Below are 24,837 nucleotides of genomic sequence, written 5' to 3' on the forward strand. Positions count from 1 at the left end.
TTATTTAGTGGAATACAGATTACCGTTGTGTCATGATGCGAATTACGCCTTTAAAAGCGAATAACGGGTCTGTGTAGTGTCTGTGGCTGGAGTGGGGTCGTTGGCTTGGGAAGCAAAGGGTTAATACCCCTGTTTTACAGGAACACCCAAAGTTAAGGATCTCTCTCTGTTTTTGCTAAAGATCTCCTTTATGCTGACAGACGGAATCATCAGAATCCCTTGTAATAAGGGAGCATTTTGGGGAAAAAAAATCTTAATTACAGGCTGCGGAGCAGCTGCCTGTAAGAATCAGCAGTGCTGAACGCTTCAGGATGAAGTGGTTAATCAAGGTACCTTCTGGCATTTAAGTGCTGCTGCGGGGGAAATGTTTGCGCCCCAAGAAGCGGTGGGGCTGGGATGGGGGGAAGTTCGCCCGAATCCTGGCATTTGTCGAGTTCAGTTCTCATAGTTGAAGCTAGGGGTAGCACTGTGGCACCGAGCGGGTGTGTTGTTTTGACGGAAAGTTCTGTGGAAAGGAGGAGCCCAGGTGCACACCCTCCTCCAGCCAGGCTCCTGTCTTAAGAATGTAAGTGATGGATTCTCCGTGGACGCGGTGCTTCCTGCCTGTCAAAATTGGGGTAACAGCACCGGCAGACAAGTGTCTCCTTTTTAGAAAACAAACAACTGTAATATTTAAACGTTTGACATTCGAGGCCAGGCAGCTGGCTGGCTTGGCGATTTCATTTGAAGGAGTTTTGGACTCTGTCCGTGAAGGAATGTAGAAAACTTGAAGCTAAAAGCAGGTATAAAGATGAATAAAAGGAAGCCAGTATAGATCTTGAATATTATAGCGAAGGACAGTATTACATCTCCGAAGTATCAAGACTTTCTTTGGGCTAATATAGCTCTTCTGGGAATACAATCCTGAGATTAAGAAGAAAAAAAAAAATCTCACGCACAGGAGCTGTGCATTAACGTTATTTGTAATAGAAAATTGGAAACTACAGTGCCTAATAGGAGACTGGTGAGGTAAATGATGGGGAGTTTACTGGATGAAATATTTTCCAACCATTAAAAATAAGCAGTTCTATATATTATGGTCTAAACAATGTAAAAACTGCTGATATTATGGATGTTTTATTTTCTCGGTTTTTATATTTCCCAAGTTTCTGGAATGATGTATATTACTTTCAAATTTGGAAAAAAAAAACTTTAAAAATTTACCCTAATAAGACAATTGATAAAATTTGAATAGGCAATAGATCAGATAATGGTATTGTATCAATGTTAAATTTCTGGGTTTTGATAATAAAAATAGAGAAAATATTCCTTTTCTTAGGAAATACACACTGAATTATTAAGGTATAAGGAAGTATATAGTGCCTCAGCTTACTCTCAAGTGGTTCAGAAAAAAAAAAGTTCACACACATGAAAAAAATAGAAGGATAAGCGTATGGGGCAAAACGTAAATACTTGGTGTATCTGGGTCAAGGGTATATTGGTATTTGTTGTACAATTCTTGGAACTTTTCTGAATGTTTGAAATTATATAAAATCATCTCTTCAAAAAAAAAAAAATTACCCTGCAGTGGGAAAAAGGGTATGATTGTTTTTAAAGTATCATTTAATTCACTTCACTGGAACAGTCAACAATGAACAGATATTTATTGATTATCTACTAAAATGTCCCTGCCTTATTAAGCTTTATTGATATGGTTTATTAACTTCTTTCTTCCTTGCCTCATGGAAGACACTTTAAAATGTTTGGCATTCTTAGAGCAAGTGTGTTTTTGAATAGACGGAAATCTTAAGAGTTTTGAAAGAAGAGTCATATAGTGCTTGCCATATAAATTCAGTGTGCTTATATTTAACTTTTGATTGATGGAAGTTTTGAAGTTAACATACTTCTTTATGGTTCATTAGTTTTTATCACCATTTAGATTTCTAAAAATGCTTTGCTTTAAAATTCATGGTTTTAAAAATAAAGTTCAGCCCTTCGAAAGAATGAGTTTCGCTTGCCAGTCATTTACAAAACATAACTTTTTTGGGTATATTTTTAGAGTGTAGTACAGAACTTTGAACTGTATATGGGGAAGTCAGTTTCAGCTTGTTTACCAGAGAGGGTAAATAATCTATTCAAACAGTAGTTATGCCAGGGGCAAAAGAATTAAAATATCTTTTTTGCTAATGTGTTGGTCGGTTAGAAGACTTCAAAAAATGATTCCTGCTTGCTGTTTTGATACTTTTGTTTGTCCAGGGTATTACTGTTTGTTCTTTAACTGTAGGATAAGGAGAGAGGGTGGTGGTAGGAATGGCTGGAAGGCAGTTCTAAGGAGGAACACATGGGGGGTACTAGATTACAAGAACACACTTATTTATAATGTGTGCTGACTGTAGTTAAGGTATCTTTCATTCCTTTGGGGCCTTGTTGCCTTTCAGTTTTTCTAGAACAGTTCTTGAGATATGTCTCTACTTGGAAGGTGACTGGCTAGTTTGGTTCATTGCCACCATCCTAATGCTCAGTTTGGGAGTCTGTGTGATTGAACTTCCTGAACGGACCATCTGTGGCAGATGAGGTGGATAACTTTACTGATTTCCCCTCCCTCCTGCACCACCCCCGCCCCCTAACCCCAATCAGCATAGCTGAGACGTAAGCCTGTGCTTCACGTGAAAAGCTGCTCCACCTCACCCAATAAAGTTAATATAAATTAAGGCCAGGCTGAGATCCCAGATTTTGCCTGTCAGGCAAGCGATAACCCCTACATTTGAAACCATCTGTGGGCGATGGGAGTGTAAATTAGTTACCACTCTTAAGGAGGCTGCGCCAGCCTGTGCTTGGCTGGCTTGGATCCATTGCTTGCCCTTCGCCTGCAGAGGGACGTTTCCCAGAGCCTGGGTCGGCTGGCTCGGGGCTAGGTGTGGCCAGTGGGAGCCGCTGGTGGGTGATTGGATGGCAGGAGGAAGGGAGAGGCCAGGTTATCGTCTTTGCTCGCATTCTGCCTTCAGCCTTGTGTCTGGCGGGTCGGTCTCCTTTTGGCTCCAGCTCCTGCCTGTTGACCGAGCCCCCGAGCTTTGGATGGAAGGACCTCCTCCCTGTGACCCTCCAGTTTAGAAGTGGTAGCAGTTTGTTCCTCTGGCTAATCTCTGCATTGTCTTACCATTTCCTGTATGATTCTCAGCTTTTCTGTTGTATGTGTAACCAATTCCTCGTTTTAAATTCCCTCTACTTCAACTTCTTGAGGGCCTTCTGTTTCTCTGGTTGGACCCGGATAGATACAGGTGCCCTGGGCAGCAGCTTTTAAAATTACAGGCATGTACATCCTTTGATGCAGCAATACCAGTTCTAGGAATTTAACGTGTAGGTATATTTTTACATGCCTGAGATACCGTAGGTACAAGAGTCTTCACTGCCTTGTTTGTAATAGTAAAAGATGGAGAATAACCCGAGTGTTCACTGCACGTTATGTACCCGCATGGCGATTGAAGTCGTGAGGCTGTATAAAGGAATGAGGAGGCTCCTTATGAACCAATAGGCAGAGGTTTCCAAAATATTTTACTAAGTTACAGAAGCAAAGTGTAGGCAAATGTGCACTGTTTGTTACCATTTCTGTTAAAAAGAAAAAAAAGGAAGTGGTTACATATGCATGAAAATTCTCTGGAAGGCTAAGCAAGGAACTAATAACAATGGTTACCTGTTGGGGGGGGGTGATGGGAACCAAGCAGATGGGGAACGTCAGTGCCAGGGAAACTTCGCTCTATGCCTTTTTATATTTTGCAATTCAGAAGAGCTTGTCCATCTCCACTGTTTGCCAAACTGGAAACCAGTTTCACAGAAAAAGAGTATGAAAACACCCTTTTTGAGAGAATTTTAAAAATTGAATTATAGTTGACTTACAATGTTATGTTTTAGGTGTACAACAAAGTGATTCGATATTTTTGGAGTTTTTGTATATTAAAAAAATCAATGTAACCTGTAGAAAGTTATAAAATAAATAACTTATTTTTTCAGTCTGCATAGGAAATTAACTGCTTTCTTTTGAATGTTTAAAAAGTGACATGATAGGTGCTTTTAGGGTATGCTTAGAGCGTATTGTTTTCTGGAACATTTATTTATTCAACAAATATTGATAGCATCCCGACCAAATGCCAGGTCCTGTGCTTGGCGGAAGGGTGAATACAGTGAATAAAGCAGATGAATTTCCTGCGTTCCTGGAGCTTTTGTTTAGACGGGAGACTGAAGAAAAATGTAAACAGATGTATAAAGTCTTTGCAAATTATGCTGATGTGTGAAAGGAAATCAACAAGGGGTTGAGGGGAGAGTTGGGGGCCTGTGGTGGGAGGGGTAGGTAGGGCCGGTAGCCAGGGGAGGCCTCTTGGAGGGAAGACTCTTTCAGGTGTGACCTAAAGGGGTCGAGTACCAGGCAGAGGCTGGGCCCAGGGCTTGGGGAAGCAGAGCGCCTCCAGAGGGCTGAAAGCTGCTGTGTGTGGTCTGAGCCAGCAGTGAACTGGGATGCTTCAGGCAGTTTGAGTAGGTAAGGAATTTACATTTTATTAAGTGTGTGAAGCCAATGAAGGGTTTTAAACTGCGGGATGACATTTGATTTATGTTTAAGTAATTGTAGCTAGTGTTTACACAATGGTCTCTGTGTCCAGTTCTGCCCCGCCTGCTTTATGGATCTTAACCTATTTACTTTTCGCAATAACCCTGTTAGGTACTTGACATGAGCACCACTTATGGATGACAGTGGACAACTGAGGCACAGGGAAGCCAAGTAACTTCCAGCTAGCAAGTGGTGGAGCCGAGCTTTGAACCCAGGCGTCCTGGCTTCAGAGGCCACGTTCTCAAGCATTGGACACCCTGCCCCGTAAGGAGAGTGTCCTTGGCTGCCGAGTGGGGAACAGAGTGGAGGAGCGGAAGAGAGGACTTGGGGATAGGCGCCAGTGAGGAGGGGTTCGGGTGGGAGTTACAGGGGCGAGGTGGATTGCAGGGGGTGGCAAAAGTGAAGGGAAAGATCGGTGTAGGACAAACCTATATAAAAACTCACGGAAAAGTACAGAAAGCAACGAAACAAACACTTTCCCATTACTCAGAATCCATGTAGTAGCTGTTAATGTTCTGTCCCATCGTTTAAGGTCTTTACAAAAACTAATTAAAGCATCTCAGGTAAGTGTCTCCATCCTAGCACCTGGCAGCATCGTTCTTCCCATTGCTCAGGCCCAGATTTTGGTGCGGTCTTCCACTTCCTTTGCCTTAGCCGTCCAGCGTTCTCCTTGCCGCTGCCCTTGTCCACACAGCAGCCAGAGCTGTCTCTCTAAAGCAGAGGTCGTGTCACTCCTCTCCAAGTCGGCACCGTCCTTGGCGCACTCAGAGTCCCCTGCTGCCTGCAGTGTCGGGTCCCTGTGCTCTAGGCCAGGGGCCTACACACTTTTCCTGTAAGAAGGCCCGACAGCAGACGTTCTCAGCTGTGTGGGCCACACTTGGGCTCTCACACACTCTTCTTGATAACCCTTTAAAAACATAAAAAAAAGTTCTCGCCTTGGGGCTGTCCTTGCCCCTGCTCTAGTCCCCTGTGGTCTCTGATAGTTGCCCTCACTTTTGTCACCACGCTGGTCTCCTTGCTGTTCCGTGAACTTGCCAAGCGCTGCCCTGACTCCGTGCCTTGGTACTTGCTCTGCCCACAGTGGTTTCCCCTTAGGTATCTGCGTATGTGTTTGCTTGGTCCCTTCGGGTTTCTGCTCGCACGTCTCCCTGCCACAGAGGCCTTTGTCCACCAGCCTGTCTCAAGTAGCACCCCGCTGTCCCCCTTCCCAGCCTCATTTTTCCTCTTCGCTCTTAGCACTCCTCATCTGCTGCGTACCTGTTCATCGTTCGTCTCTTCTCTCTTAGAATGTAAGTTCTGTGAAAGAAGGAATAGCGTCTGCTTTTAACCACTGCTGTCTCTCCGAGACCTGAGACGTCGCGTGGAATAGGCCTTCAGTGAATACTTGTTAATAAGTACTGAGTAAAGTGGGGCTCGCCCCTGTCGAGCGCTTCTGGTCCTCTTCCCCTTCCTGTCTTTTGTATTTCCTAAAGGCAACCATGATGAATGTGATGTGGGCCCTCTGGAATAGTTTTCATACTGGAATGTGTATGTGTGTGTGTCGGTAAGCAATATATGGATCTCTTTTTGGTTTGTTTAAAAAATTATCAACAAATGGCATCATACTCTATAATGTTCTGCAGCTTGTGTTTGAGGTTATCCATATGATTATGTAGAGACCCTGTTTGTATCTTTTAACTGCCATAACGTTTTATTTTTCTTGTCTTGCCTTGGACTGTTATGTTGATTTTACATTGTTGCAAAGAATACCAAGGCTCCCCTCTCCTTTTACAAACTGTGAAAGTTTCTCTTGAGTATCTCTCTAGAATCGCAGTTGTGGGTTATAGGTGTGCTCTCTGTTTAACCAGACGCTGGCAGGCTGATTTCTCACTGGGTGTATTATCAGCATCGCAATCAGCTCTTGGCATTTGTCAGACTTCTAAGTGTTTGCCTGTCTCCTGGGTAAGAAATGATGTACTGTTATAATTTGCATTGCTTTGCTAGATGTCTTTTGGAGGATCAGATGGGCGTATTGACAGCTGGGAGGTTAAAGGCGAAGGAACTGCAGGAATCAGAGATGACTCCTAGGTTTCTGGCTCACGTGACTGTAGGTGGTGCTGCTTCAGGAGAAGGGGAGTCTTGAGAGAAAACCATTTGGAGGGCTCATTTGTTTTTTGTTGAAGGTGTCATTATTTTGTCCTCACTTTTTTTTTTTTTTGCGGTACGCGGGCCTCTCACTGTTGTGGCCTCTCCCGTTGCGGAGCACGGGCTCCGGACGCGCAGGCTCAGCGGCCATGGCTCACGGGCCCAGCCGCTCCGCAGCATGTGGGATCCTCCCGGACCGGGGCACCAACCCGTGTCCCCTGCATCGGCAGGCGGACTCTCAACCACTGTGCCACCAGGGAAGCCCATCTGTTGAGTTCTTAATTTCAGTTATTGCTTTTTTCAGTGTTCTTGATTCTTTTATTAGATTCCAATTTTCTGTTAAAATTTTTCGTCTTGTCCAGTGAATTTCTTTATTAGTTACTGGTGTCTGATAACGTCAATATTTGGACATGCTGTGAATATATTCTGTTGTCTATTTTACCCTTGCTTTTCAGTCTGTGATCTTGATTCTAGATTGCCTGTTAAGCTTTAATTAAATTCTAGACGATGTGCATGAAAAACTATAGAGGTAGTTTGAGACTATCTCTTCAAGAGAGGCTCCTGGCAGGCATTAGGGTGGGGAAGTAATCACTTTATCACTGTGAGGGCTGGTCTCCCTCTGGTTTACCCTTCTCCCAGGGTATAGCGCTTTGGTGGTCCCAGCTGAAAGCTCGGGGTGTTTACCAGGGCCTCTTCTACTTGGCAGCCCCTGAATTCTAATTTTGTCCCCCCAGTCCCATCAGACTGCTGGAGATTCTGTTGACCTCATATTCTATTCTCAACTACTCGTCTCTGCGTAGCCTCTTGGCCTTTGACTTTCTGCCGTGAATTGGCAACTGTCTCGAGGAGAGTGGCTCAGATGATTGGGCTCATCTCTCTGCACCTTCTCTCTGGGATCCTGGCCTCCTAGGTTCTCACCGCATTGGTAGCTCTCTGATACCTTCAAACAGTTGTTTCTTGTAATTTGCTCAGCCTTTTTAGTTGTTCTTGGCAGAAGCGTTGTCTGCAACAAGCTGGTCAGCTTTTACTGGAAACAGAATCTTAGGAATTCAGTTTTGGTGTTTAAAATCGGACTTCTTTGTGAGATGTCCTGGTAGAGATGGTAGGAAGATGCTTAGCTATGTGGTCTGCTGCTTAGAAGAATGGTCTGGATAGGAGATAAACATTGGGAAGATTTAAATTCTTCTAATTTATGGGAATGGGTGAGAGATCACTTAGGGGAGAGAGTTGAGAGAGAGGAGAAAAATCCCAGGACTGAAGACAACCCAGAAAAGGAGACCAAGAAAGGGTAACCAGTGAGGTCGAGGAAACCTTGAAGCTTGTGTGGAATTGCAGGGGGGGAGGAGCGCTTTAAGAAGAGGGAGTGTTAGCTCAGCTGAATGCTCCTGAGAGATGAACTGAAATGAGGATGGACAAGTGTCTACAGGATTTGGTGTCTTTAAAAAAAAAAGTTTGGGGAAAGGTGGGGAGCAGGCTAGACTGGAGAGGGCTAAGGAGTGAATGGGAGAGATTTTTCCTTGCTGAAGGAGAAGCCTGGGCCATGGCCCTTCCCTAGAAGTTTGCTGTGTGGTGAGAACAGAGGGAAAGCGTGGGGCGTGGTGAGTGGCAGGGAGTTTAGGGAGGGCAATGTGGGTTTGTTTTGCAACTAAGCGTTTCTCAGGTAAGTCCTTCTGATAGAGGAGCGACAGTAATTCATCAGGTGAGTTAGAATAGTAACGCTGCTTGCACGCTCACACTCTTAGTGTAAATAACTTTGGGAGAGAGAAACTATTTTTTAAAGGTTATTGGCACGTCCTTCGGGAAGCAGGTTTATCAATTTGTAGTAGAGGATTATTGAAACTTCTGAAGTGAAATGAAATGAAAAAATAGGTTTTACCAAAGTATCCTAAAAGCTGCATAAAGCATATTAAATATTTTGAATTTGTGGGAAAATAGTAAATCATTTAAATGAGAGTAGAAAATACGTGACTCTCCATCCTGATATTGAAGTTAATCAAACATAAACTTTTTTTTTTTTTTTTAAATTTTTATTTATTTATTTTTATTTTTGGCTGTGTTGGGTCTTCGTTTCTGTGCGAGGGCTTTCTCTAGTTGCAGCAAGCGGGGGCCACTCTTCATCGCCGTGCATGGGCCTTTCACTGTCGCCGTTTCTCTTGTTGCGGGGCACAGGCTCCAGACACGCAGGCTCGGTAGTTGTGGCTCACGGGCCTAGTTGCTCCGCGGCATGTGGGATCTTCCCAGACCAGGGTTCGAACCCGTGTCCCCTGCATTGGCAGGCAGATTCTCAACCACTGCGCCACCAGGGAAGCCCAAACATAAACTTTTTATAGTTAACGTCAGCCCCCCAGTCGACATGATAGAATAGACATGAATGAGATCCCGTAGTGTTTTATAACGTGACTGCGACAACTCAGCAAGCGTTTATTTTGGGTAAATATCTTTCAGTATTCCGTAAATATTAGAAAAGACTCACCTGAGTCAGTTTAGTTGGCTAAGAATATTTTGTGATTTACCTTGATAGAACAGATTTACTCTTTCTGCTGACTTGATGTCACCAGGCACACTGTGCAAATAGGGGAAAGTAAGTTCCTATCTTAAACTTGCAGCAGGGCTATTTTTAATCACTGTACTCTTCTTTGGAACAACTTATTCCTGTAATTAATAAATAAAAATGGCAGTTTGCTATAAAACCAGACATTTTAATGATGATTGAAAAGTATTTCCCAATATCTAGCTAATTAGTGAATTTTTTTTTCGGTTTTCATCCAGATGTTTGGCAACATGTAGACACAGCCTTACTGCAGTTTTCTAATTCACTTTCATGGGAACATATAATATTCTCCGTTTATCTTGGACAGCAGAGTTTCCTTTTTCTTTGGACAGATACATATGAAACACATGCTCTTCTAGTAGAGTTTTGTGGTCCTCTGAGAATTCTCTGAAGGAGGAAATGGGTTGACCTATTTGGTTGCTATGAAGTAAAAACAATCTTGTTTTCATTTTTTTCATGAACATCTGGGTTGCATTTATTTTACATTCTGGAGGTTCTTTAAAACCACAGTTTGATAATATGAGGCTTCATTAAAACGGTCACTATTTAGCTATTTCTATAGTTAATTTAGTGCTAGGGTGGCTGATAGACTTTTTAAAATCTTAAAAAAAGTTTCCCTTTCTATAAAATGTAACTTTTCAATAACAACCCTTGATTTTAAACCATAAAACGGGATCTAGATATTTTGGGGCGGCAGGGGAAGGGTCGGTCAGCTGGTTTGTTTCTCTGTTGCTTACCGCCATGCAGGCTGGCCTTTGGTAGGGCTGAATTCGAGTCTGTAGCAGGCCATTGTGCTTCCCATCACAAATCCATCCTCCCTCCCTTCCTTGCTTGACAACCCTATTTGTGCAGATAATCTGTCCATTGTGAAGGACCTTATCACCACGAGGAAGTGGATCTTAAATGGTCTAAACCAGGTAAGGTAATCCCGTTTTCCTTTATTGACTGTGTAAGCTAAATCTGGCCAACGAGCTGTGAAGGGCAGTTAGCAGGGCGACTTCTTGGAAGGGTATCTTCCTTCTTGGAAAAATACACAGGGGAGAAACAGTTCCTCTTCTTACGATGGCCTTTGTTGGGCCTGGGTGGGTAGCCAACTTACATTCACGATGTCCCTGAAGTCCGTCCAGTTCCAGGCCCCCACACTGAGGATGATCTGCTGGACCCTTGGTGGAGTTGCTGGGCTTCACCCACTGGGGAGCCCCCCGCCCCGCCCCCACGTCTCCACGTGTCCTGTCCTATGTGACTGTAAATACCTGTCTTGTTCCAGGGCTGAGGAGGAGTGACTGGAACCAGGGCTGCGGGGTTGTCTGATACTGGCTGGAGCGGTAGGCGGGTTTCATTCTCTTATTTATTAAGAATAAGGATCTCGTCTTGGCCATTGAGGGCCAAGAGGAAGCCTCTTCTCTCTGCCACACGTGTTCACTGGGTGTATATATTTATCCCTTTAATAACGGAGCTAGGTTACATTTTCTTTTTGAGATGAACACTTTCTGCTACTTTGAATAAAGCAAAATATATTTTCACATGCTTGTAAATCCATTAACAGTTTCATTTGGCACATCCGTACGGCTACATTTCTTTATTTTTTATCATTTTAAAATATTTATTTATATGTTTATTTTTGCTGTGTTGGATCTTCATTGCTGCACCCGGGGTTTCTCTAGTTGCGGCGAGCGGGGGCTACTCTTCGTTGCGCTGCACGGGCTTCTCATTGCGGTGGCTTCTCGTTGCGGAGCACGGGCTCTAGGCACGCGGGCTCCAGTAGTTGCAGCACACAGGCTCAGTAGTTGCGGCACTTGGGCCCTAGAGCTCTTGGGCTTCAGTAGCTGTGGCACATGGGCTCAGTAGTTGTGGCTCATGGGTTCTAGAGCGCAGGCTCAGTAGTTGTGGCTCATGGGCTTAGTTGCTCCACAGCATGTGGGATCTTCCTGGACCAGGGCTTGAACCCATGTCCCCTGCGTTGGCAGGTGGATTCTTAACCACTGAGTCACCAGGGAGGTCCATGACTACATTTATTTTAACACAGAAATATTTTTTAAAATGCGGTAATCAGAAGTGGCAGGCGTTGGCCATTTAATATTCTGTTAGAAGACAGGACTTCCTTTTAGCTCTTTTCGGAGAGGAAATAACATGATCAAGCATGTCCTTTTCCAAGTTTCAGTAATTAGATTAAAATTTTTTTGAATTGAGACAGGCAAATGAATTCATTTTTGTTTGTATTAGAGTATGGGAAAATGGGAGGATTTCAGTGACTTTTAAATGTTTGGCCTGTTCACACGATGAGGCTGTATTTCCCGAGTGTGGGAGGACAAGTGACTGCAGACTTTGATTCAGTGTGTGATGCCCTCATGAGAGCGAGAACCATCTTGAGGATAAAATGACGCCTTTCATTGCCTGTGTAACAAGAATCTTAACGCTAGATAATTGTTCTTCTGAAGCATTGCGTTTCCCCAGGAATCACAGAGTATCTGCTGTAGATTCCCCAAAGTCACGTTTCTAAAGCTTAGCCTTTTCATTTAAAATAGTGCGTAAGCTGTGTGCTGGTCAGACGGTTACTGTGATGTTTTTATTTTGACAAAAGAACATCACATGCCTTCTCCCCTCCTTCCTGGTCTTTAGGTGTTGAGAATCTCGCTCACAAGAGGAGTCCGGAGCGCGTGTCGCACGTCCTCCGGCAGCCCTCGTGGTGGTTCTGCCTCACAGATGCCCAGCAGTTTGGCTGGACGTGCAGAACATGATTATTTTTTTAACCTGGAAAGAACATAAGCCTAGATATTCCCCCTGGGCTCTGCTGCTATCAGTACTTAGACATTTGGCTTTAGGATTTAAGTCCCTGGTACCTTCGGGCGGCCTCCATCCTTTTCTCCTCCAGCGGAGGGGCAGGGGCGTCTGAGGCCTTTCTTTTCTCATCTCTTCCCGTCCAGTGTTATGATCCTGACAAAGAGCAGACCCTCCCGCGTGTAGAGATGACAAAGACTTCCAGAAGTCTTCTGGCTTCTTCTGCATTTGAAATCTTATCTCCCTTTTCTCTTTGACCTGTGAAAATTCGAGGTAGCGTAAAAAGAATTGCACTCTTGAGAGAAAAGTCTGCACCTGGAAATGTGGTGCAGGCCTACCCAGCAGTACGGAGTCTGGGGCACACCCTCAGCCCCACTCGGTGGCTGGTCGCTGGCCCCAGCTGTCTCCCTGCGTCTGGAAGCTCTCTAGTCAACGTGAGCTTGGCTCGGGCGGTTTTAACTTGGTTTTAGCAGTCAAGAGACACATCGGTGACTGGGAATTTCAGGAACAGATTTGACAGGAGAGCCTTTTCCTTAATTAAAGAGTTGTAAATTGACAGTCAGGGCCGGTCCAGCTTTCACTAGTTAGAGATGAAAGGCCAAGCTCAGGTGGTAAAAACTAACCTGATCATCTTCCCCCAGTGCTAGAGAGGGGAGTCTTTTAGTGTAAACCCGTCATTTTATGAGACCGTTTCTGCATGTTTTATTGAAGCTCTTTTCCCCTAATGTCCCTAAACATGTCCCTGCTGCCCTCCCCCCTCCATTCAGAGACCATTACTTTCATCCCTTTATTGGAGCTGGGAGCCGCAGGATGGTCCAGCACTGTGGTGGACGGCCTTCCTTGACCTCGGCCGTGCTTCCTCCTGGCGGGCTGTGTTGGGATGAACCATGCCGGAGAGAACCATGCAGCTACCCCTGCCCAGATAACCTCAGGCCCGTGGGAGTGGAGAGGCCCCCTTCCCCCTTGTGATCTCTGGGAATTACGATTTCAGAATTTTTGCCTGTTTGCTCTATCAGGTCAGCCATCGAAGGATGTTTCAGACAGTTTCCTCAGTTCAAGGCAGAAAATAGTCGGCTGTGATGTTAGTGGTTTGTTCTGAGAATCTGAGACTCTCAGAGAGGTTTGCTTAAACATTTCAACTGGTTGTTATTTGTTGTTGACGTATTTTTAAGCAAATATATGCAGCTGTGGTACCTCTAGCCTTGATTGTGTAAATTACTTAATCTCCTAGAGCTTCAATCTTCCCATATGTAAAATGGACATCGAAAAACCCAAATGAAGTTACTTAATGAAAAATTTATCCAAAATCCCCAATAAACAGCAGGCATTTAAAACCTTGTGTCGTCAACATAGTCAGCCCCTTGCCCACCCTTAGAAGCACAGCAGAGCGACCTGGAAGATGTTTTGTGTTTGAGTTTAGGAATAACTGATGATTGGCAGTACGATTATTGTTTCTTTTCTCCTCCAACTTGGTATTTTGAATATTTTCAAAACTACAGAAAAGTTGAAATAGTGCAGTGAATACCCATGTATCTTTAACCTAATTGCTAGCATTTTTGCCACATTTGCCTTATCTCTAATATGTACTACTTTTTCTTTTTGGCTAACCCGTTTGAAAGTAAGTTACATATAGTATAACACTTTATCCTTAAATACTAAATAGCGTTCATTTCCTAAGGACATTCTCCTACTTAAATACAACCATTACCATACTTAAGAGAACTAATAGTAATTCCATACTATCATTTCACATTTAGTCCAAATTCTGCTTCCCCCGATTTGTTCTCAAGATGTCTTTCTTACCTATCTAGGTTCTCATCAGGGTTTACACCTTGTATTTAGTTATGTCTCCTCAGTCTTAAAAAAATTTAAAAAAAAAAATTTTTTTCCAGTGACTGACTTTTTTAAAGAGTCCAGGCTGGTTGCCTAATATCATTACTTGAATCCTATAGTCTAGATTACATATATGAACAGAAGAGAGGAGTGCTTTGGTTTCTTTAATGTCATTTTAGAATTATAAATATGTTAAAATCATCTGCTTGATTCAAGGTCAAAGTCCCATTCATTTTTCTTGTTCTTTGGTAAATGTGGATTAGATTGGTGACCAAAAGGAGTTACTAAGCAGCTCAGATGTCAGTGGAGTACGTGCGTGGGCGAACTTGGAACAAATATACACAGCGGCTGGTTAGGCCTGCCCGCATGTGGAGGTGATTAGTTATCTGGCTTAACACAGTAAGGATTTTATTTTAATATTTGGCCATGGGTTTACAGAGAAACGAACTTTAGAACTGGAAAACTTAGTAAGACAAACTGTATTTACATAATACAGAAGAGATGCCTTTGCTGCCAGAACCTTGGAGGAAGAGCAGACCTTTCAACTCCCAGGAAGGAGTCCTTTTCTTCTCCCTTCCCTCAGTGCCTTCCTATTGGCTTTACACGTTTTTGAACTTCAGCTGCAGCTGAGACTAATACAGGATCCAGCTGTAACTTCTTTGTTGTTGCTAGTGTATCCGGTGATGGTCATAGCAAGCTCATTGTATGAAAATTCAATAAAGGAAAGGGCAGGGTGGGAAAAAAAATGATACTCTACAGAAGTATTCAAGAACTAGGACCTGATCCAGGAGTCTCCCTTTCAGACCCACCCTGAAGTGTTCGTTCTGTTTGTGACGAGTCCAGTAGGTGTTTTAGTCTCTCCCTTTTAATCGTGTTAGGTATACAGCCATGTAACCAGAGAACATGCATGAGGCTGACGTGTTGTTTTCGGGACGGGGCGGGGGGGGGGGCAGAAAATAGTACCTGTGAGAACCCAGAGGACTGAGCCCTCCCCTTGTACAACGGGGCCGGGACTCCTCAAAGACCCGTCCGCACTCCTGTGGAGTGAAAAGAGGCGTTCTCTTTGCTTAGGTCTGTTCGGTAGAACTCATAGTTATGCGTTTACCAGAGAGCAAGTAAGTACAGAATCAGCAGTTCAATAAAATTAAACGTCAAATTTGCATGTCTGCTACGAAGTAATTCCTATAAAAGCTTTGTATCTCTGATCAACTCTGTCTTACAAGGAACAAGTACATATCATCACCCTGTAGCTGAAGATGGATCGTGTGTTTTGAAACAGTTTTTGTGACCAACGTAATTATCATACGACTAGTGATTTTCACATGCTTGTGTATCTTGAATGTTTTGTTTTCCTTTTTTTATGTTAAGGAGGTCACATTTCTCAGATTTCTTCTAATTGTAGCCAGACATCCTGTTTGGGGGCAAATCGAGACCAGCGCTGCCTGTGAAGGAATCACGCGGTTCTGTAGTGATCTTCCAGGTTGTTGCTTTTGGATTTGATTTTATGGACAGGTTTCCTTGAAATTCTGTACTCTAGTTTTAGATGATCTCTGTACATTTCTGTGGTTCAGGGCATCAGTAGTAAATATAGTATTTAGCACAGAAATATCGTTGAGTGTCTTAAGGCTGTATGAACTTTATAGGAAAAATAAACCAGTGACACTTCAGTGGATATAAGAGATGGGTACCACTTAACAAATTTAAGGGAGCTTTGAGCCGTTTCTCAGGTCACTGCTGTATCTGTACCAGCAGGAACGATATTTTGAAGAATCCTTACCTGTTTTACACTAGGACACTTCAGTCTCCTGGGTCCCCGCAAGTTACTATTTTCTGTCTCCCACTGAAAGGACTGTTTTCGTGACCCTTCAAGAGACTTCCTGCCAGTCTCCTTTACTTCTCTCCTGTCTCAGTTTTACTCATAGTTTTGGGGGTTTTTTTAAACTTAAGAATAATCTGGTATTTTAAAAAGATTTATAAATGATTGGTTTGCTGCTCTATATAGTATCAGAGACCCTGTTCTCCTGAAGTACTGTTTGACCTAGTGAAGGTGTTACAGCAGTGAGCCTGATTTGGTAATAAAGTACCTCTTTTTTTTTTTTTTTGGAAATTGAACTATCATTTACATAACAGTATATTTACCCTTTTATTTATTTATTTTAATTTTTTTAGGTTTTGAAAATTTTTTCCAACTTCATTTTTTCAAATATCCTGCTGATTTTACTTTTCCTTTTTTTTTTTAACTTTTCCTTTTTCTTTAATTGAAGTATAGTTGATTTACAGTGTTGTGTGTGTTTCTGGTGTACAGCAAAGTGATTCAGTTATACATATTGTTTTTCATAATCTTTTCCATTACGGTTTATTACAGGATATCGAATATAGTTTCCTGTGCTATACAGTAGGACCTTGTTGTTTATTTTATATATAGTAGTTTGTATCTGCTAATCCCAAACTCTGGATTTATCCGTCTCCACCCCGACCCCCTTCCCCTTTGGTAACAAGTTTGTTTTCTATGTCTGAATAGTCACCCTTTTAAAGAACACAATTCAGTGGTTTATTAGTATCGTATATTCACAAAGTTGTGCTACCATCACCTAATTTTAGAACATTTCATCAGCTCAAAAAGAACCCCATCTCCATTAGCATAATTCTCCTTACTCTGCCCCTGGTAACCACTCATCTACTTTCTGTCTCCATGGATTTGCCTGTTCTGGACATTTCATGTAAATGGAGTCAGGTGCCCTGTGGCCTTTGGTGTCTGGCTTCCTTCTCTGAGCAGGTTCATCCACGTTGTAGCATGATTCCATTTTCCAGGCACATCCACGTCCTGACATGACTCAGTGTAGAGCGCCTGTACTTTTCCTGTGAGTGCAGGGGAGACTTGGATTGGTTTTGGTGTTGGGAGAGATTTTACTCACCTCTGTCACATGGTTGAATCCGTGGTTTGTATGCCGTCTTGAAGGTTTTTAGGTTTGCATGTGTTTCTTCTCATTGAGAAAGTTGAAGTTTATTTTCAGCCTTTTTACTTGAAGGACCAAATTGAAGCCTTACTGTCATAATACCTCAGTTTATGATGTCTGTACTGTTGTGCCTGGTTGCCTCCAGAGCAGAACCGTGTCGTCTGTAGAAAATTTTTACTCTGAAGACCAATATGTGGGTTCAAGAAACCGAATTTCTCAGGGAGCTGTACTGAACTGTGTTAATAAAAGCAGGGAGAATCTTCTGGTCGGGGATCCAGTGAGGCTTGGCCAGTGTCATCCCAGCGGTGGACACATGAGACCAGACTTGCATCCTCTATTCACCCTGAAATCCCAGCAAACAATAAAAAAGGAAGCGATAGGAAACTCCGAGCAGCAGAGGGACTGGGAAAGGGACCTTTACCAGAGGAGAGTTGTTTTTTTAAACAAACCTTCGGAAGAAACAAGAAATTGGAACCTATATACAGATAAAAAACAGAATGCAGATTGCGAGTGAGCGGGCAGGGCTCCCGGGCAGTCCCCTGAGCTGAGCGAGCATGGACGTGCACGTACACTCGGGCTGCTGCCGTCCCCGAGGAGCCTCTTCCCTTCTTCTCTCCCTTGTCGTTGTTGTTGTTTTGGCCGCCCCACGTGGCTTGTAGGATCTTCGTTCCCTGTCCAGGGATCGAACCCAGGCCCATGGCAGTGAAAGCGCTGAATCCTAACCACCGGACTGCCAGGAAATTCCCACCTCTCCCTTCTTCTTGTTTTGAGGGAGGCAGGTGATCGCATTTTACCATCAGGCAAATATTTCTTTATGGAGATAGCATTCTCTGGGGGAGAATTGGATCTCCCTGGGTAGGTACCAGCACCCCAAGTGAAGCTTTTTTTCTTCTTATGGGGGCTTTTCAACCTAAAGGTTGCTGCCCTGACTTTTCATCCCAAGTGAAACCTGCCAGGGACGGAACACAGTGAACCTTCCCGTTCAGGACAGAAGTCAGGCGAGAGAAGGTACTTAATCCAGTGCTGGAGGAAGCCACGCAGCTGCATCTCAGTTATAAAAATGTCCAGACAGCAGCAGCCTCCAGACAGATGGGGAAAAACTGACAACCTGGAAGAGAAAATTTAATACATTTTTATAGCGGGAATAGCTGACCCCCAAAGAAAGAGCGTTCAGAAGATAGAAGAACACCTAAAAAAAGGATCTTTGGAGAGTCGAGGGAAGATGTGACTTGAGCACTAGCGTTTGTCTAACTTCTATCTCCCTTGAATCACTAGGTCCTGATGGAAGTGATTGAGGGGGAAAGAAAAAGTGTAAAAAATGAATGGGGAGAATTGGGATCAGGGTGAAGAAATGCCAAGTGCCGACTCGTGACTCTTTCCCTAGAGCTCAGTGCAGGGATAGGAGAAGCGTAAGAGGACATGCTGTCGCCTCTGCTAACTTGGGGGAGAAGAGGGTGCGTGAGGCCACGTGGCCGCAGGCAGCTGGGGTGGGTTGGCTGCCTCGCAGCAGTGGTATTCGGGCAGCTGTACTCAGAGGCCGGAGGACACACGTGGCTGAAAAATGCTCAAGACTAGTGGGGCGTCCCCCTCCCCCTGCTCTGCAGCTGTCCTCCCTGGTGCAGTGGGAGCACCCCAACTCTCTGGATCGGAAGCCCTGCCAGATGGAGAATGATGCAAAGAAACTAGGTCACAGAACCAACATGATAGATTCACAGAGAAGCTGGACCACCCACCCATGAATGGGTGATGCAACTTCATGTGCATCAGCCCTTCAGCTTATGGACTTAGATCGGGAAAACCCACCCAACTCGGCATCCTAAGGAGTACCAGACATTGTTTTGGGGGCAAATTGCACCTGAATATCACTGTTCAACAATAAATAAAAACAGCATGTGGCCAAAATGAGGGAGGGGGATATATGCTTTTTGAGGCAGAGGAAAAGTGTAATTTTGAAGAAGACTAATCATAGAAACTGTAAGTAAATTTCAGGTTGAATCCGCTTTGCATTGTTTTCTAATAAAATTCAAGGCATACTCTGAAATAAATGATTGAAAGGGGAGATGAGGCAACAGGCAGATAAAGTGAAATGAATGAGCTGAGAGGAAGAAACCGTAATGATGCTCAAATGCATTTGCTGGAAGAGCATCATCTCCAATGTAACAAGTCAAATTAGTGCCGTGACCTAAGTAAGCTGTTCCTGAAGAAACGGCGGAGACAAGGAGAACAGAAACAGCAATCAGATACAATGGAAAAACATATCTTTGAGCTGAAAAAAACAACAGCTGCTTCTGTGTGTTGAAAGGGCTCATTCTGCTAAGATGAAATTACTGGAAAGAGCAACTGTGTGCTGGTGAAATTTTTAAATTTCAAAGATAAAATACCTTACAAGCAGCCAGTCGGGAGAGAGAGAGAGAAAAAAAGGCTACCTAGAAAGAAGGAAAAATCAGGATGATTTTAGGCTTTACTACAACATTGCCACAAGATAGTAGCGCGGAGGCTGAGAGTTTTGTGGCTAAGAGGTTGTAACCAAAAATAAAATAAAAAAATAAAAGGTTGTAACCAAGAGTTTAATAATTACACTAATTGCTGTTCATCTGTGAAGGCAACAAACAGATGTTCTCTAAAGGTACAGAAGCCAGGCCTAGCACCCTGCCTGTGGCTGGAGCTCACCCTGCCTTTGCACTTAAGAATTGAGAGCCAGTTTGTTTCCTTAGTCCTTATTCTTTTTCGGCTACCTGTACCTAATATCCTCCTGACAGACCAGCTGTGAATTTTTCTTGAAAATAAAAAAACTATTTCAGGGCTTCCCTGGTGGCACAGTGGTTGAGAGTCCGCCTGCCGATGCAGGGGACGCGGGTTCGTGCCCCGGTCCGGGAAGATCCCACATACCGCGGAGCGGCTGGGCCCGTGAGCCATGGTCGCTGCACCGGGAGAGGCCACAACAGTGAGAGGCCCTCGTACCGCAAAAAAAAAAAAAAAAAAAACCAAAAAACAAACTTTTTCAAAGATAAATTCCAATTCACTAAAAGATTAATTAAAGTAACTCAGGAAGGAGAAAGTTGGGATATAAAATAAAACTGACATTGAATTGAAGTCATGTAAACATAAATTTAAGTGTATAATTATAAATTTGGTTACAAATCAGAATTCAAATGTCATAAATCTTGAAAGAGAAGATATGTAATGAAAAGAAAAAACCCCATTAATTCAGTAAAAATGGCAGCAATGATAAAGATGGATCCAAGTAACTCTAATATAAGCCAAGAAGTAGGCGATGGGGGAGACAGGAAGGTTGGGAGAAAGTTAAGTTCTGCCTTGTCTTGCAAAGGGGGATATCAACTGTTTTATTTCTGATCTTGAAAAATAGAAAAATACAGTTAGTGGTGTGGTTTTTTTATTTTTTTATTTTTTTGCGGTTCGCGGGCCTCTCACTGTTATGGCCTCTCCCGTTGCGGAGCACAGGCTCCGGACACGCAGGCTCAGTGGCCAGCATGGCTCACGGGCCCAGCCGCTCTGCGGCATGTGGGATCTTCCTGGACCGGGGCACGAATCCGTGTTCCCTGCATCGGCAGGTGGACTCCCAACCACTGCGCCACCAGTGAAGCCCTAGCGGTGTGGTTTTTGAAAAAATAAAGATAACCACTAGAAATCTAAAGTAAGATATATACATTCCACATCACTAGAGGGAGAAAAACATAGGTCAGTTTGATCATGGGATAAGGTCACATCGGGTCAAAGGACCATGGTCCAGTTTCATTTTTGTCATTGACTTTTTTTTGTGTGTGTGGTACACGGGCCTCTCACTGCTGTGGCCTCTCCCGTTGCGGAGCACAGGCTCCAGACGCGCAGGCTCAGCAGCCATGGCTCATGGGCCCAGCCGCTCCGCGGCATGTGGGATTCTTCCCGGACCGGGGCATGAACCCGTGTCCCCTGCATCGGCAGGCGGACTCTCAACCACTGCGCCACCAGGGAAGCCCTTGTCATTGACTTTTTGAATTTATTTAGAGGAGCATTACCTGCTTCTTTTTGGCCCACATTTGGGAAAATTTTTTAAAAGGAGGGGGTTGGTGGGAGATTTGTCCATTTTGTGAAATGTATTTTACAATACATTTCACAATTTAGATCATCCGTGACTCATCCCCATGATGTTTCGAGATATTTTTGGACAGATCTTTACGAAGGTCTTGGAGGCAGAAGGGCTTGAGGAAGGGGTGGTGTGGCTGGAGGTGAAGTGGGGAGGGTGTGGCGTGGCAAATGCAATTGAAATGCATTTAAAAATTGCCACTAAGTTGTGTTGAGTTAGATAATTTAATTGTGACTTGTAGATGAGTAGGTTTGGAATTTTGTCTCCCCGAAACCATGTTTCTTCAGGCTGTTTCGTCGCTTAGGTGGCAGTTTGGTATGCTATTTTATCTGTAGAATCCGGCACTACCAGACTTAATCGGGACAAGGTGCACCAGATACAGTGTGATTTCACTGGGCTGCATCAAACATGCAAGTTCAACACAGACTTACTTGCTAGGTCTGGACCACAGGTTTAGAACCTATACACATAGGAATTCTCATAAATTCTATTCTTCACAATAAACACCAAAGAAGAAAAAAATAGGATGTATTTATATTATTGCATGTGGTAATCATCAAGTATATTCCTAACAGGAGAACATTTCCATTTTGATTAAACTTCAGTGTTAGAATCAAATCTTCTATTTAAAAATGTGCATACCCAGTGATGGGAACCATTTTCCACAGACTGCCTTCTGACCCCATACCGTTCAAACCTCATTTCTCCTCCACTACCCTCACCACCCTTCTGGTGTTGGGCACTGAGAGACCTGTTCACGGTAAAATACCCCGTCTGCCCGTCCACTGTTGACGGTTTCATCAGGTAAGTCGGTGCAGGGCAGGAAGAGCATTCCTCGAGTCATCGGTCTATTATGCCTCTTTCCTGTAAGGTGATCCGCAGAAGTGACCAAAAGCCACATGAATACATCCCGCTGAACTCGAACTAAATGTATCCTCAACTCAGCCTCCCCTTAAAAAAAAAAAACTTTATTGAAGTACAGTTGATTTACAATGTTGTGTTAATTTCTGCTGTACAGCAAAGTGATTCAGTTATACATATATATACATTTTATACACACACACACACACACACATTCTTTTTCATCTTCTTTTCCATTCTGGTTTATCACAGGATATTGACCATAGTTCCCTGTGCTCTACAGCAGGACCTTGTCATTTATCCATCCTGTATACAGTAGTTTGCATCTGCTAATCCCATAGCCTCCCCTTACAGATCCCCAATTTTTGCAAATTTATCTGAGAGATAAATTTTCAGAAGTGGGATTCCAGATCCAAAAGGAAAATGGATTTGAGATGTTGGTGGACGTTACCAGACTTCCCTCCACACCCATTTACTGTTCCTGACTCCCACCAGCAACGTGGGAGGGTGCGTAATCCCCACAGCCTCCACAGCAGAGAATGCTGGCCAACTTGGGCATTTTGACAGCCTGATGGGTCAGAAATGGAATCTTAGTTTTCATTTGCTTTCCTCTCATTATGTGCCCATTTATCTTTTGGGTTATTGGCCTTTTCCTTTTCAGCTTCTAGAAGATCATTCTTAGGGGGATTCGTTCCCATGAATTGCAAATGTTATCTCCCAATTTGCCATTTCTCTTTTGACTTGGCTTTTATGACTTTCTGTTTGCTTATTTTTTATTTGCTGCCATAAAGAAAATCTTATTTATTTTTTTAATACAATAGCTTCTTTTTAAAAAAATAGTTATTTTAAAAATTTATTTATTGATTTTTGGCTGTGTGGGTCTTTGTTGCTGTGCTCAGGCTTTCTCTAGTTGCGGCGAGCGGGGGCTACTCTTCGTTGCGGTGCGCAGGCTTCTCTTTGTGGTGGCTTCTCTTGTTGCGGAGCATGGGCTCTAGGGTGCAGGCTTCAGTAGTTGTGGCGCACGGGCTTAGCTGCTCCGCGGCATGTGGGATCTTCCTGGACCAGGGCTCGAACCTGTGTCCCCTGCATTGGCAGGCGGATTCTTAACCACTGTGCCACCAGGGAAGCCCCAGCTTCTTTTTTTAAAATAAATTTATTTACTGTTTTTTTTTGGCTGCGTTGGGTCTTCATTGCAGTGTGCAGGCTTCTCATTGTGGTGGCTTCTCTTGTTGTTGAGCACGGGCTCTAGGCACGCAGGCTTCAGTAGTTGTGGCACATGGGCTCAGTAGTTGTGGGCTTGCGGGCTGTGGAGCTCAGACTCAGTAGCTGTGGCGCACGGGCTTAGTTGCTCCGTGGCATGCGGGATCTTCCTGGACCAGGGCTCGAACCCATGTCCCCTGCATTGGCAGGCGGAGTCTTGACCACTGCACCACCAGGGGAGTCTCAAATCTTACTTTTTTAATGTGGCCAAATGTATTTTTTTTCTGTTGCAACATCTAAATTTTGAGTCATACTTAGAAACGACTTCCCCATTCCAGGATTATAAAAGAATGTTGTCTGTTTTAGTTTATAGTTTCCCTTGCTGCATGTAAATCTTTGAACTACTTGGCATTGATTTTGGTGTATGATGTGAGGTATACATACAGCTTTATCTTTTTTTACCAAAAGACTATTTTGTCCCAACACCATTTATTAAAAAGTTCATCTTTATCTTTCCACCTTGTCATACACTAAATTTCCATCTGATTTGAGTCTTTCTGGACTTACTATTCTGTTCCATTGGTCTATTATGTCAGTACTACACGGTTTTCCTTCTTCATAGGCCACGGTGTTTTAATATTGTTTAGGGTTAGGTTCCTCGCCCCTTCTCACTTTTCTTCCTTTTCAGAGTTTTCCTGGCCCTTTTTGTTTGCTTGTTTTTCCCTGTGATCTTTATTTATTTATTTAAAAATTAATTTAATTTTGTTTTTGGCTGCATTGGGTCTTCGTTGCTGCATGTGGGCATTCTCTAGTTGTGGTGAGTGGCGGGGGCTACTCTTCGTTGCGGTGCGCGGGCTTCTCATTGCTGTGGCTTCTCTTGTTGCAGTGCATGGGCTCAGTAGTTGTGGCATGCAGGCTTCAGTAGTTGTGGCTCGTGGGCTCTAGAGCGCAGGCTCAGTAGGTGTGGCGCACGGGCTTATTAGTTGCTTCGCGGCATGTGGGGTCTTCCCAGGCCAGGGCTCAAACCCGTGTCCCCTGTATTGGCAGGTGGATTCTTAACTGCTGTGCCACCAGGGAAGCCCCCTCATGATCTTTATAATCCGCCTATCTACAACAGAGAATAAACAGCCACCACTTTGAGATGGCATTAGATTTATAGATGACCTTGGGGGGTATGACATCTTTCTGATGTTGCATCTTTATATCCAAGAACATGATGTGTTTTCTCGCTCAAGTCTGTTAGGTCATTCAGGAATGTGTTCAAGTTTTCCTTCTACTTACGTAAGTTTTATACATTTATTAAATTTATTTCCCGATACTTGATGTTTTATTGCTGTTGTAATTGAGGTGTTCTTTCCATTTTATTATCTAACTAGTTATTGTTTGGATTTATGAAAGCTGTTGATTTCTGTATATTTTGTATCTCACTAGCTTACCAAATTATCTTACTGGTTTTAGAAATGTAGCTTGTTGGTTGGTTCTCTTGGATTCTCTACTTACACAGTCATTTCTTTGGCAAGTGATAATTTTATCTCCTCCTTTTTAGTTTTTATTCTTCTGATTTTAGTCTCTTGGCCTTTTGCATTGGCCTTGAGTTCTGTTTTGAAAAATGTTCATTTTGAGCCACTAGTGAGCCCTCCATATGGAGGCATAAGTTTGAAGCTTAAGAGAGAGTTACTAGGGCTGGGAATCACATTTGCAAGTCATTAACTGAAGATGGTAGTTCAAACACTGGGACCCTGTGTGCTTGCCAAAGGAGAAAGTGCAGTGGGGAAGGGGACAGAGCTGGAGACAACAGTGGCAACATGTGGGCGGTGATGGCTAGAGACCACAGAGAGCAGAAAGGAAGGGCTGGCTTTCTTTTTTTCGT

At 43.5% G+C, this 24,837-nt stretch overlaps 1 protein-coding gene across 1 annotated transcript in view; it reads left to right on the forward strand.

Moving 5' to 3' along the window:
- The first annotated feature begins 10,561 nt into the window (after positions 1 to 10,561).
- The window catches only part of CYTH3 (cytohesin 3), a 79,834-nt gene continuing 65,558 nt past the window's right edge, over positions 10,562 to 24,837 (forward strand). The window contains exon 1 of the mRNA XM_024745317.1: positions 10,562 to 10,579. The gene's annotated coding sequence lies outside the window, so the exon portion shown is untranslated. The remainder of the gene's footprint in view (positions 10,580 to 24,837) is intronic.

This window comes from Neophocaena asiaeorientalis, unplaced genomic scaffold (assembly GCF_003031525.2).
Source record: "Neophocaena asiaeorientalis asiaeorientalis breed wild unplaced genomic scaffold, Neophocaena_asiaeorientalis_V1.1 scaffold461, whole genome shotgun sequence".
Classification (NCBI taxonomy): Eukaryota; Metazoa; Chordata; class Mammalia; order Artiodactyla; family Phocoenidae; genus Neophocaena; species Neophocaena asiaeorientalis.